A 12,955-nucleotide genomic window follows, 5' to 3' on the forward strand; every position below is an offset into this window, starting at 1 on the left:
AGTAGGACTGTAAAATTGTATATTCACTTTGGTAAACAGTCCGGCAGTTTTTCACAAATTTAAGCATACATTAACCTTGTGACCCAGAAATTATACTACTTAGTATTTGTCCAAGAAAATTAACATATATTTTCCCCAAAAGACTTGCTGGTGAATAATTACACAGCCCAGAATTAGAAACAATTCAAATGTTCATCAATCAGAGAAAAGATAAACAAATTGTAGCACATCCCTACAATGGAATACTATTTAGCCATAAGAAGTAGCCAGCTCTGGAGAATTGCCACAACACAGGTGACTCTCCAAACTACTATGTTGAACCAAGGAGGCTAGACACACAAAACAACATTGTATGTGAAGCATAGAAAATAGACACATTAATTTGGAAAGGGCACAAGAGAACTTTCTGGTATCCTGAAAATGGCTGAGGCAGTTATATTGCAAGTATTATGGCTTGGATGCTTTGGTTAGAGGTTACATGAGTGGATACAATTTTCAAATTTCATAGAACTGTACATTTATGATCCATTCAGGGCTGAGCCTATAGCTCGTGGTACAGCGCTTGCCTAGCATGTTGGGATTTGATCCCAAGCACCACATATACACAAATATCCACATATTATTGTGTTAAATTGTCCAGCAATATAAAATATCCTGTGCTGCCTAATTTTCTTTTGTCATTATTACAATGAATTATCAGCAACACCATAGACCTTGTGGAGAGCTGGGACAGGCTTTATTGCTGATCAGGACACCCTAGCAGCTCCCTAACTCCAATATCGTGTGGTCCCATCAGAACTGAGCATCAGTTGTTCCCTGGTCTAGAGACTCTTGCATATTCTCATGATTGAATTTTCTCTCAACTCCCCAGTGATCTCTCCTACTGCCTGTGTCTTTAGTTCTCTTGGTTGCTATTGTGTTTTTTCTTTCACTCCCACAGGAAAGGCAATGGAGCTAGTTAGCATTCTCTGGTAGCCCTACTCCTTTTGGGCACTCTTTCTGGACTGATCTGTCGTGTCCAGCCACATCAGAAGCCTCTGCTGTCCTTATTTAGAACAGACAGTTGCCTCATCAGAACCCCATTTCTGTGTCAATCTGCATGGCCAGGCTGACAGGGTCTTGTGACAGTCTTTGTGACAACTTGGTCAGAAGGCAGGAACTCAAGGGCTGTGTGGGTGGTTGGGCACTTGAGTCATTACAGGGACCTGTAGTTCTGCCACAGAGAAGCAATGCCCTGGCCCCCAGCCATCCGCTTATAAGTCTCTGGCCCTGCCCTTGGGGCACATCACTACAGCAGGGAGGATCAAATGCATGTGGCTCATACCCATACTAACACTCTAAGACTTGGACATCTTACTGTTAAGGCCACAAAGTTGCCAGAACTATACAGTTCATAGACACTTCATATTGACTGTTAACTTCCCAAAGAACACCAGAAAAACCTATTGATCAAGCAAGACTAAAGGAGAACCTCACCCTGACAGTCTTCACCCTGTAAATGATGAGAAAGTAAAGCAGCTACTTCCAGGCTTTAGGGTCCAGGCTGAGAGATTTTCCGGCAGATCTTGCAGGGGGAGGCCCTGTTTGGAATGAGGCTTTGCGTTTATGGACTCAGTGAATTAAGGGTATTGGCAGGTGGTGGTGAGGTCTTAATGTGCAAACACTCTCTTTGACTGACAAGCCATTTTTATCTGGTTCCTAGTCTTATTTTCCAGGAGTAAGAATTTCCTGGGCTGAGGCTCTAGCTCAGAGGCAGAGCACTTGACTTCGCACATGTAGGGCATTGGGTTCAATCTTCAGTCCCACATAAAAATAAACAAATAAAATAAAGGCATTCTGTCCATCTACAACTACAAAAAAAAATTTTTTTTAAATTTGCTGCAGCAAACAGTGAACTTACTTTCGCATGATCCCGGCAATGTTTCTTATTTGTTTGTTTGTTTGTTTTAAATATTTTTAGCTGTAGATGGACACACTACTTTATTTCCTTTATTTATTTTTACGTGGTGCTGAGGATCAAACCCAGTGCCTTCCACGTGCTAAGCAAGCACTCTACCACTGAGCCACAATCCCAGCCCCCAGCATTGTTTAATGCAAGGACCCAGAATGCTATTTCTCAGTTCCTGCTGATTCTTTGAAAAACTTTAAAACAATTTCTCACATATTCTACTTTAATCTTCCACCTTCCAATTTATCAATTACAAAACAAAGCGTTGGCGTTGAGTCACAGCTACTGGAGACCTTGGGCAGCAAGAGCAGGTTGTGATGGGGTGGCCATGATTTTTAAAATTCCTATGAGACTATAGGACACTCTTTTAATATTTCTCTCTTAATTTTCATTCGATCATGATCCAATGCTCTCCTCTATCTCCTCATTTGTAAAATAGGGATAATTCTACCTCATGGATCTGTGATGGGAATTAAATGGCTTATGTTACAGTAAAGAACTTGGAACTAATCATTTCTTTTCTCCAGCCCAGATGCTGCAGCAGTCTGTTGAACCATCAACATGTGTTGGCGAGGCTCACTGTGGCACTTGCCCAGGTTTTTTCCAGCCCCCTCACCTTTACCCTCAGTAACCAGGTCCACCAGTGTAGCCATGGTAGTTATTTAAAATATTGGGAAGGCTGGGGTTGTGGCTCAGTGGTAGAGCGCTCACCTAGCATGTGCGAGACCCTGGGTTTGATCCTCAGCACCACATAAAATAAATAAAATAAAGGTATTGTGTTCAACCAACTACAACTAAAAAATAAATATTAAAAAAATAGATAAAATAAAATAAAACATTGAAAAACTTTCCATGCAGGTGTGTGAGCCCCTCGTCCCACCACCACTACCATCACTTCCTGGGACACTCAATTTTCTGTTAGGTCCTGGAGATTAAAACCTTGATTTTGTTTACACAAAGGGACCCCAAGACCCTGCTCAGGGGCTCTCCGCCTCCACTGCCTCTGCCGTTGATCCCAGCCCTCACACCCACTCACCTCCTCCCTCTCCCAATATTGACCTGTCCAGACATGGCAGTTTGGATATGGTTTGTCCCCATCAAACTCGTGTTAAAATTTGACTCTCAGTGTAGTGGGAGGGGAATCCTTTAAGAGGTGATGAGTTCACAGGGAACCACCTCAAACAGGTTAATGCCATCTCACAGTAGTTCTCACTCTGGTAGGGTTGGATGAGTTACCAGGAGAGTGGGTTGTGACAAAGTGAGCTGACCCCTGACACTCTGTTACACACATTCTCCTCTTTGCACAAAGTCACTAGTCCATCCATTTGTTTTCTTTTCTTTTTTAAAATTTTTTTTAGTTGTTGATGGAACTTTATTTATTTATTAATTTATATGTGGTGTTGAGAATCGAACCCAGGGCCTCACCCATGCCAGGCAAGCACTCTACCACTGAGTCACAACCTCAGCTCCATTTGTTTTCTATTATAAGGTAAAGTATCACATTGGCCGTCCTCAGATGTGGTCACCGTATCTTGGACTTTCCAGCCTTCAAAATCATGAGCCACCATAAACCTCTCTTCTTCAGAAATTACTGAGTTTCAGGCATTTTTAAAATAGCAACAGAAAAGGAGCTAAAACATTAGATAATAATGTGCCACTTCAAAAAAAATGGTGGGGTTGTGGCTCAGTGGTAGAGTGCTTGCCTTGCACATGTGGGACCCTGGGTTTGATCCTCAGCACCTCATAAAAATAAATAAGTGAAATAAATAAATAAGTGAAATAAATAACTAAAAATTAAATATTAAAAACAAGCAATGTAGTTAATGGGCCTCTATACAGTACAAAGTGAAGTTCTCCAGTTACCTACTTAAGTTCCACTCCATTTAAGAATCACTTGCTGGACCCTGCATTATGCTGATATGGGGGCTGTCTGACCAGGAACTCTCCCCAAATGCTCAGCTAGAAAATATCCCCAGCTGGTTAAGGGTAAGGCTACATTAGCCCAGAGGGCTAGGGTCCTCTCAGCTCAGCCTCCAGAGTGAAGCTGACCCCCAGCCACAGGCCCTCTGCCTGCCTGTTCCTCAGATGTGGGCAACATCAGCTCACTCTGATGTGGTTACAGCTGCCTCCAGATTGCAACCTTTTTCTCCTCCACTGGCAATCTTCTTGGCTTTCTACCTGAATGCTCAGCTTCTCCTGCTTTCCTCAGACTTAGGGGCAGTGTGTTTCTGCTGGAAGGGATGAAGAGACATTCTGTGTTTTCCTCACCTCCTGCTAGAGGGACACACTGCACGTGGAAGCCCCATAGGCATCTCACACTCAGACCCCCAGTCCCAGGGTGGGCGTGGGGAAGGGCGCTCGCCTGGTTCTGAGCCTTCCCCGTTGCTACGAATGTCAGAGGCAGAAGTTCTGCTGGCTCAGGAGTGGGAGGAGGCGCAGCCTGTGTGTGAAGGAACAGATGGCTGCAGGGGGGTAGGCTGAGCAGCTCTCCACCCCCTGCCTGGCTTGTCCTGGCAAGTTCATTCCCTGAGGTAGCACAACATGGGTATTGCAACAGCCATCTTCCTGGTGTCCCCCACCTCCACTCTCCCACTGCCATTTGTCCTCCATATTCCCTCCTCAGGCTCTCCTCTGCACAAGGTCCATAAGTCTAATACAGCAGCTTGCAGGTTTTACTATAATTTATGTTTACGTATCTCCCTCCTCCACTAGACTATAAGACTCTCAAGTACCAAGTCCCTGTCATGGTTGATACTCAATATATTTAGTGAATAAATGAGTGAAAAGTCAAATTCATAATACTCATAGTTTCTTCTTAAGCCTTTATATGCTTCTCAATATTATCAATATTCTCGTGCTTCCCTCTGTCCCCTTTCCATCCTCCCTTCCTGGGGCGCAGGGTATATAGAAACAGAAATTATGTTAACTATGACTTGGAGTGCCCCTGTCTCTGGAATCCTCTAGGTCCCCTTTAAAATGCCTTTCTCCACCCTTTGAATATCCTCTCCACCTCCAGGTGCTCAGGAGGAGGACAAAGCCAAAGCTGACTACTAGTATGTGACTCTGGGCATCCTGGAACATCTCCAGACTGCTATGTCTCATCCAAGAAATGACAGCCTGGAACCAGACGATGCCAAAGGTTCTCTGTAGATCCCATGATCTATAAGTTGTGAAGAAGAAATCGGAATTCCAGGCATTCCCAAACAACAGGAAAGTTAATTCTGAATAAAGGGCCTCTTCAGGACTCCAGATGATAGGAAACTGTTTATCTGTGAGTAAGGCCGGCCCCTCAGCAACCTCTTCCCTTCCTGACACATCACCTCCCACCACTTCTGACTCAAAGCTCCCTCTTGGGTTGCCAGCTGGGCATTTTGGCAATTTTGCATTTGGTTGATTAGCTTTGATGGGACGGCATCCTCAACCGCCAGCACTTAACCCACCATATCAAAAACTGCTTACTTTTCCCCATCTCTTGGGCTACCACTCACACCCCAGACTGTTGGTAGAGCCTCCCAGAGGCAATGAAGCCCAGGCACTTGTACTTTGTGGGAGCCTCTGCTGGGGATTCTTGGAATGACTGTCTAGGTCATGTGTTGCACAATCCTGGGGAGCGCCCTCTATACCAAGGTTGTCGCAGACTTAAACACCCATGAAACTAACTGTCTGGCAAGTGGCAACAAAGCATCCAAGGAAAAGGAATCTTTTTTCTTACTGGCACAAAGGTTCTCTGTGGGTTAGCTGCAGTGCTAATTCCAACTACTCAGGAGACTGGGCAGCTTAATGTAGGGAACTCTGACTCAAAAATAAATCAATAAGACTAGAGATGGAGCTCAGTGGTAGAGTACCCCTGGATTCAATTCCTGGGTTCAATACCAGTATTGAAGAAAAGGAAGCTATGCCAAATAGGGTTATGCAAATAGTGGTGAATCATCAATGTTTCCATGTAATAAACTGACTTTTTTTTTAGTTGTGGCAAAATATACATAATATAAAATTAACTATTTTAACCATTTTTCGGAATGTAATTCAGTAGTGTTAAATACATTTATATTGTTGTGCAACCAATTTTCTGAACTCTCTTCATCTTATAAAACTGAATCTCTGCACCAATTAAACCACAGCTCTGCAGTCTCCCCTCCTCCCACCCCTGGGAAACCACCACTCTACTTCCTGTCTCTGTGAATTTGACTATTGTAGATACCTCATGTAAGTGAAATCACACAGAATTTGTCTTCTTCTGTATCTGGTTTATTTTACTTAGCATAATGTCTTCTAGGTTCGTCCCTGTTGCCGCATTTATCAGAATTTCTTTCCTTTTTAAGGCTAAATAATATTCCATTGTGTTTATGTACCACATTTTATTTATCCAGTCATATGTAGATGGACAATTGGGCTGATTCTACCTTTTGGCTATTGTGAATAATACTGGTATGGATATGTATGTAAAAAGTAATATTTTTAGGCCATGAAATTAAAAAACATTTCATGACGAATAACTCCTTTTCGATCTTCCAAAGTGTCTCATTTCATCTTGTGGATGCAAGGCTAGAGGCACATGGCCCTCACGGTCCTGCTGTTTCCCACCACACTGCCATGGGTCCTTTGTATATGTTTCTTCTATCAGGTCTCCCTAGCATAAATGGCAACCAGAATAATTCTAACAACAGAATTATTTTCTCAAATTATCATAATGTTATGGATAATAATAATAAACTGAAAATCGATGCAAACAGTGATCACTTTTTATTGAACTTTGCATATGTTAATAACTGAAGGTGTACACAGTCACACAGCTTATGGTCTGCATTAACATGACTTTACCTTCCTATGAAAGTATTTCTGAAAGAGTAAAGTTGAATTTACTGAAAAGTGGAGTAATCCAAATAATAGACTTTGTCTTCAGCAGGGTGTCATTTTCTTGCAGTCCTGGAGCCTCATAAGTCTAAGATTGAGGTGCACCCAGATTTAGTCTTTGAGGTTCTTCCTCCTGGCTTGCAGACAGCTGCCTCTGTGACCTCACATGCCCTTTCCTGGGTACATGCACACAGAACAAGAGAAGCTCTGGTGTCTAGTCCTCTTTCCACAAGGACACCAATCCCAATGTGGGGCTCCAGCCACATGACCTCATCTAAACCTAATATGTCCTAAGGCCCATCTCCAAATACCATCATGTTGGAGACTAGGACTTCAACAAGTGCATTTTTGGAGATGCACCCATTCAGTTCATAATACAGAATAAATAGCATCTCCTCAAAGCAATAGAGAGCTCAACTGCAATTATAAAATAATCATTTGTTTGTTTGTTTTTGTTTTTTGTTCTGTTTTGCAGGGCTGGGGATTGAACTCAGGGCTTCACTTACACGGGCCAAGCACTCTGCCACAGAGCTATGCCCCCAACCTGATCATTTACTTTCTGAAGATTCACTTCAAAATCCCAACTTCACTGTACTCAAGTAGTACCAAACTCTTATATCATGAACTTTGTCCAGTCACCTTAAGCCAGACCCCTGGAACTTCAAAAATATCCCCACCTGTGACTTCCCTGCCACTCAGATTTATCAAGCTAAGTGGCCTCTATCAGGCATCAGCAACCAGCAACATAATAAATTTTAAAAATAAAAACATAAATATTATAGGATTGAAAAAAGAAACGAGGAATGGGTTGACATTTTTTAAATACATTAAGTTTTTAAGGCAAAAACTTATATATATATATATATGTCTGTTACAGTAATAAATAACATTTCAGTTTCTAGCTTCAAGCCTTAACTTCTGAAAATTTATGAAGAACTATCAAAATAAACCTCCACATGTTTAACAGATACTATCTTCACTCATTCAAACAAAGTGTGCTTTTAATTATTTTAATTTTGAAATGCTTCTTTTCAATGAGACAATACATATATAAATAGTTAAGAAAAAATTAAGCATCGGGGTGAGATTGGAAGATTCATAAAAAATCCCATTTCACCATGAATCAGAGATTGTAATACTGTCCATGTTGTTATTTCAGGATAAATTGCGATAGTTTTCTAATGTCTCTGCAGTCAAAAAAAGTCCCCTTGAGCATCTTCTCCAGGAAATTCATCATAAATTTCTTTGGCATTTAGTTAAAACTTCTAAAATTTTTCTTTTGCAAGAGTCAAAGAAAATGGCTAAATGATAGTAAATGTTGATTGTATTTGTTCCTTTCCTTTAGAATGAGTGTCCTGTTGGGGAAAAGAATCCAGGCATTCAAACATTGTTATATCGATTTCTTTTTGCAATGAAACACCAGCATCTTTTGTTGTTTCTCCTGACATTTTTCTCTGAAATGTCCATTTCCTTTAGCTTTGTTTTTGCAGTTTATGGTGTTCTCCACAATTTCTACGTGCCATGCTTCAGTAAACCATTCTCAATCTTTGTATTTCACAGGACATTGTTCTAGGTTGATTCTGGCTGTTTACAAATATATTGTGTGGTCACAGAATGAGAATAACTCAGGCTCTGTCTCTTTTGTCTTTTCAATTTCTGTGTTCTCATTGATCACTTTGAATCTACTGTGAGGACTCAGGTATGGAAAAAATGTGCCTAAACCCAGGTCTAATCATTCACACGTAGATCAAGAACTTACTCCTGAAACAAAAGCTTGCAGCTGAGTCTGCATGCATTCTCACTGCCATGACAGAAGGCACCATGAAAGGAAAAGTACTGAAAATATGCTAATTGGAAACATGTATCTTATTAAAACAGGAAAGAAAACATAGTCATTGTTTAGAACATACTTTTTTTTCAGGGAGAATGATTTTATCACTATCATTATTTAGAATTACTGGCTGGTGATGATAATGAAAAGCAGGCTACCTTCTAGTTGGTTTTATCCTTATTTTTAAATTCCCATCAGACAATGCACCCATTATTGCCTGCACAAGGAGACTGTTCTCACTGCCTGCTGTCACCAGCAGCCACTTCTTGAAGTCAGTGAGGGAAAGAGGGGGAATCAGAGACAAAGGTGACTGTGGTGAACCCTATTACAGAACTTCCTCCTGGTAAACACAATCCTCCGGGTCTCTACCTCTTTGGAAAGGGAACCCTCTGCCCAATTCAGGAGAATATGCTAGTTCACCTAAGACTTTGAGTTAATTCACTTCTCCTTGCCTGGGGTTGTTTTCCAAGTGGGTATTTGTTGAAATTCTAGTCAAAGAAGTTTGAAGGAGAATCTAACTAGGAGTTTCCAGATCCATCAATGCACTTCAGACATTGTCTACGTCTAATAAGACACACATGCATATGTACATGTGAGCATATGAATGTGCATGGATATGCATGTGTGTATGTATGTGCATATATACATACACATATATATGCCTTAGATGTATACATCTACCATTGAAATTAATAAATATGAACATACACATTCATATAAAACAGGTACTTAATTCATAGCAGCTTTTAGCCTTTATGTATTTTTATCAGTCAAAAGGTACAGAAAACAGAAATACTATCACACACAGGTTCATTATTACCTTTATGTTTAAAAGGAGTGCTCTTTAAGACCTTTTGTTTCTTTGTCATCAAACAGCTGTTGCATCAGAATTTTATACCAACCAGTAGAGGGCAGTACAGTCCAACAAAAAGCCCAACCATCCAGTCAGCTGCAGCATATTTGAGATTCTGATAACAGCCGCTTAATTAGTAGAAACAATTTAGGCAAAAGAATTCAGTCTCCATATTTTAAAAACTCCAATGAGAAATTTGCATATTCTAACCGGTAGACAACCTTGAACATTGTTAGAAGTCTAGGATCAGAGTAACTAGGTTTAAATCTCATCTCCTTCATAGCAGCATGATCTTGGGAAAGTTTTTTTAACCTCCCTGTTTTCTTCTCTGTAAAATGATGGTAATCATAGTATCTATAACTATTTAATTAGAACCCTAACCACATAGCATAGAGTGAGCATATTCTGTGTTAGCTCTTACTAAAGGTTGAACACACTGGAGTTACACTTCCTGGTTTCAAATACTGGCTTCAACAAGCTGTTTAACTATTTAGCCTAGATTCGGGCACATCACTTTCCTTAGCCTCAGTTTATTCCTCTGTAAAATATCAACCCTATGATGACTGCTTGAAGAATAAATGTTCGTACATATGTAGCACGGTGCCTGGCATGTAGTAAAATGATACATATGCTTCTTGTATTATATTTAATACTTTCTATAATTACTAATGATATTAGTAGACTTATAATGAAAACTTGGCACTGATATATGCACCACTTACTGTCTACCTGGAGGCAGATTTGAGAAGCAATAACACGAAGTGTGTTTTCTGGCTCCTGGCCACAGCCTGACCAACTACTTTTCCAAGGTTTTGCCGCTATCTGAATACCAAAATGAAAAGTCATGCAATTAAGTGGAGAATTTTATCTGTGTCAATAGACAATGTGTGTAATTTGTGTCTCTTTAACATTTTCTTTCTTTAAGGAAGTAGATCTTTCAGCTGGATCATTCAAAAGCTTCAAGTTTCTGCTGTAAGGTGGCATTCGAGGTGTTATCCCTTCTTTATTTCTGGATGGACATTTTCAGATCAAAGCAAGCACATGCTTTCTCCCTAAGCTGCCCTCTGCTGCTGGGTCTTGTCACTGAGTGGAGATGGCTTGGCACCAACCCTGGGCTTACCTCCTCCTATCTGTAGGAGAAGCTATCTTTTAAAAAAAAATCATACCTATTTCAAAATGATATAAAAACATCTGTCATTTTACATGTTTTATAATATCTTCCAGAAGAGTTAGATAGTGTTGAAATGTTGCTTACCATGTAGTCTCTTTCCATAATAAAAACAAGTTTTTTTAAATATTTGTAACAAAACAAATTGATGTCATGAGCTTACTGACATTTTGGGGAATTAAAAGTTTGCATAATGCATGCCTCTTATGCCTGTCCCACACATCCCACAGTCACCAGCCAGTTGGGTCAAATCTTGGCCATGGATTTATTTCCCTGTAGGTTTTACTCAATTTCCCCCCTCTGATCTGCAAATCCACTGGACACTACGGCTGCTCAAATCAACCCCATTCTGGACCCAATTTCAGAGGGTAGTACCACCAAAAACAGCAAATGACAGGGTTGGTTTACTGTAAGCCCTGGATGGCTTCCTGAGGACAAATTCCCCCGGAGAGCCAAAGAATCTGTTTTCCCAGTCATCTGTTTTCACCAAATTAAGACTTGCCCAAAAAAAAAAAAAAAAAAAAAAAAAGTCAGAACTTCTGTAGCTGGAAGACGGGTGTTCCAGTGTGATCATGTCTGCCCTTTAATGTGAAAACTGAAGCACTTTGTAAAACCTGAAAACAGTTCAAGACATTAAAAAAGACCTCTCCCACACACACACCAAAACAGGAATTTCCATGTACTGTAGAAACCATTCAGAGGCCAAACGTCACATCCTGATGAATATAATAGGGTCTTGCAGCCCCCTCTGATTTGAACACAACTCTCTTTGACTTAGAACTGACATTTCCAAACTGGCTGCAAGAATGATTTGTCTCCCAAACAAAGCAGGCTGCATTTGTTCTGGTAGAATGGCTTCTCTTCTTTGTCTCTGGATAATTTGATACAGCAGTCATTCATTCATTCAAGGGTGACTCTCATTCGAAATATTTCTCAATGAGACTATTTAAAAAATATGTTTTAATCCAGAGCTTTCATAACTTCCAATAAGGCCTCTTTCAGCCTCTAGCCTTATCATTGTTCACTTAATAGAATTGACAAAAATAGATTTTTTAAAAATTTCTTTTTTGTAGTTTTAGATGGACCGAATGCCTTTATTTTATTTGCTTATGTTTATACGGTGCTGAGGATAGAACCCAGTGCCTTACGCATGCTAGGCAAGCACTCTGCCACTGAGCTACAGCCTCAGCCCCCAAAAATAGATCTTTTGAAATAAAAATTCTCACAATAAATTTCAACCTAAAACTAATTATTTTTCCCTAAAACTTTGTTTGGCTTCTGTATATGCCCTTCATATCTACAATTTTAAACTAGAGATTTTCTAATTGCTTCAAGATATTTTTTTTTCTATTTAAAATGACAGATTATGAGCCTAAGACTTGCAAGGGAAGGGTGGTCACTCAAATAAAAGGGGCATCTACATGACTAAGGTCATTTCAAAAGGAATAAGAAATCTCTGAGTGTTGTTTCAAATGGAGCTGTGGAAAACCAGAGCTGCGGGTGTGTTATTTTCTCTCCTGGGTAAAGCATCCCATCAGGGCCAGACACCTTCCTACCCACCTTTTCCCGTCCATTGCACTTCCTGGCTCCTCAGGTCAGAATCCCTATAAATTTCAGGGCCTGCCATTTTCCCAGGGCAGAGGTGAGGCCTGGGAGAAGAGGTGACTGCAGAGTCACATCTTCATGGAGTCAAACAAAGCAGATCTGTCAGGTTTACATCTTGGACCTATGAATCTTCTTCCTGGTGGTTCCCACATCTCTTTAAATAAACAATGTCAAAGAAAAAATATTATAGTCTCTACTTGCAGCAGTTCTGAACACAACCTGTGCAGGGGAGGTGAAGGGGGGGCGGGCATGGGCCTGGGCTGAGCTCTGACTTGGCTTTCACTGTCACTTCTTCCTAGAAAACAACCAACTCACAGGGTACCACACCTATGTGTGCTTCAAAAAGAGCCCAGATTGAAAGTTCTCTCTACCAAAGGTAAGATGCAAGTTAAATTCAGAACTGACCAGAAGACAGTCACGTTGTTGGTTGTTGTTCACCTTCAAATTCATATGTTTTAGCATAGCAATCGGGTTTAAAAGATTAATCGGTATTTAAAGTCAGTGTAGCCCTTTAAGATATGACTAAGAGAATAATGAGACTGTTAAATATCAAAGAGGTTATTACTAAACCCTAAATTTCCCCTTGAGTGAGATGTGAATGATCAAATTCAGAAACACTTCTTTTGATAGAGCTAAATGCTAACCCTCTCTCCTCCTGAGATTTTGCTCTTCACTTGATCGAATTAACTGAGGGTG

This window comes from Ictidomys tridecemlineatus, chromosome 7 (assembly GCF_052094955.1).
Source record: "Ictidomys tridecemlineatus isolate mIctTri1 chromosome 7, mIctTri1.hap1, whole genome shotgun sequence".
NCBI lineage: Eukaryota > Metazoa > Chordata > Mammalia > Rodentia > Sciuridae > Ictidomys > Ictidomys tridecemlineatus.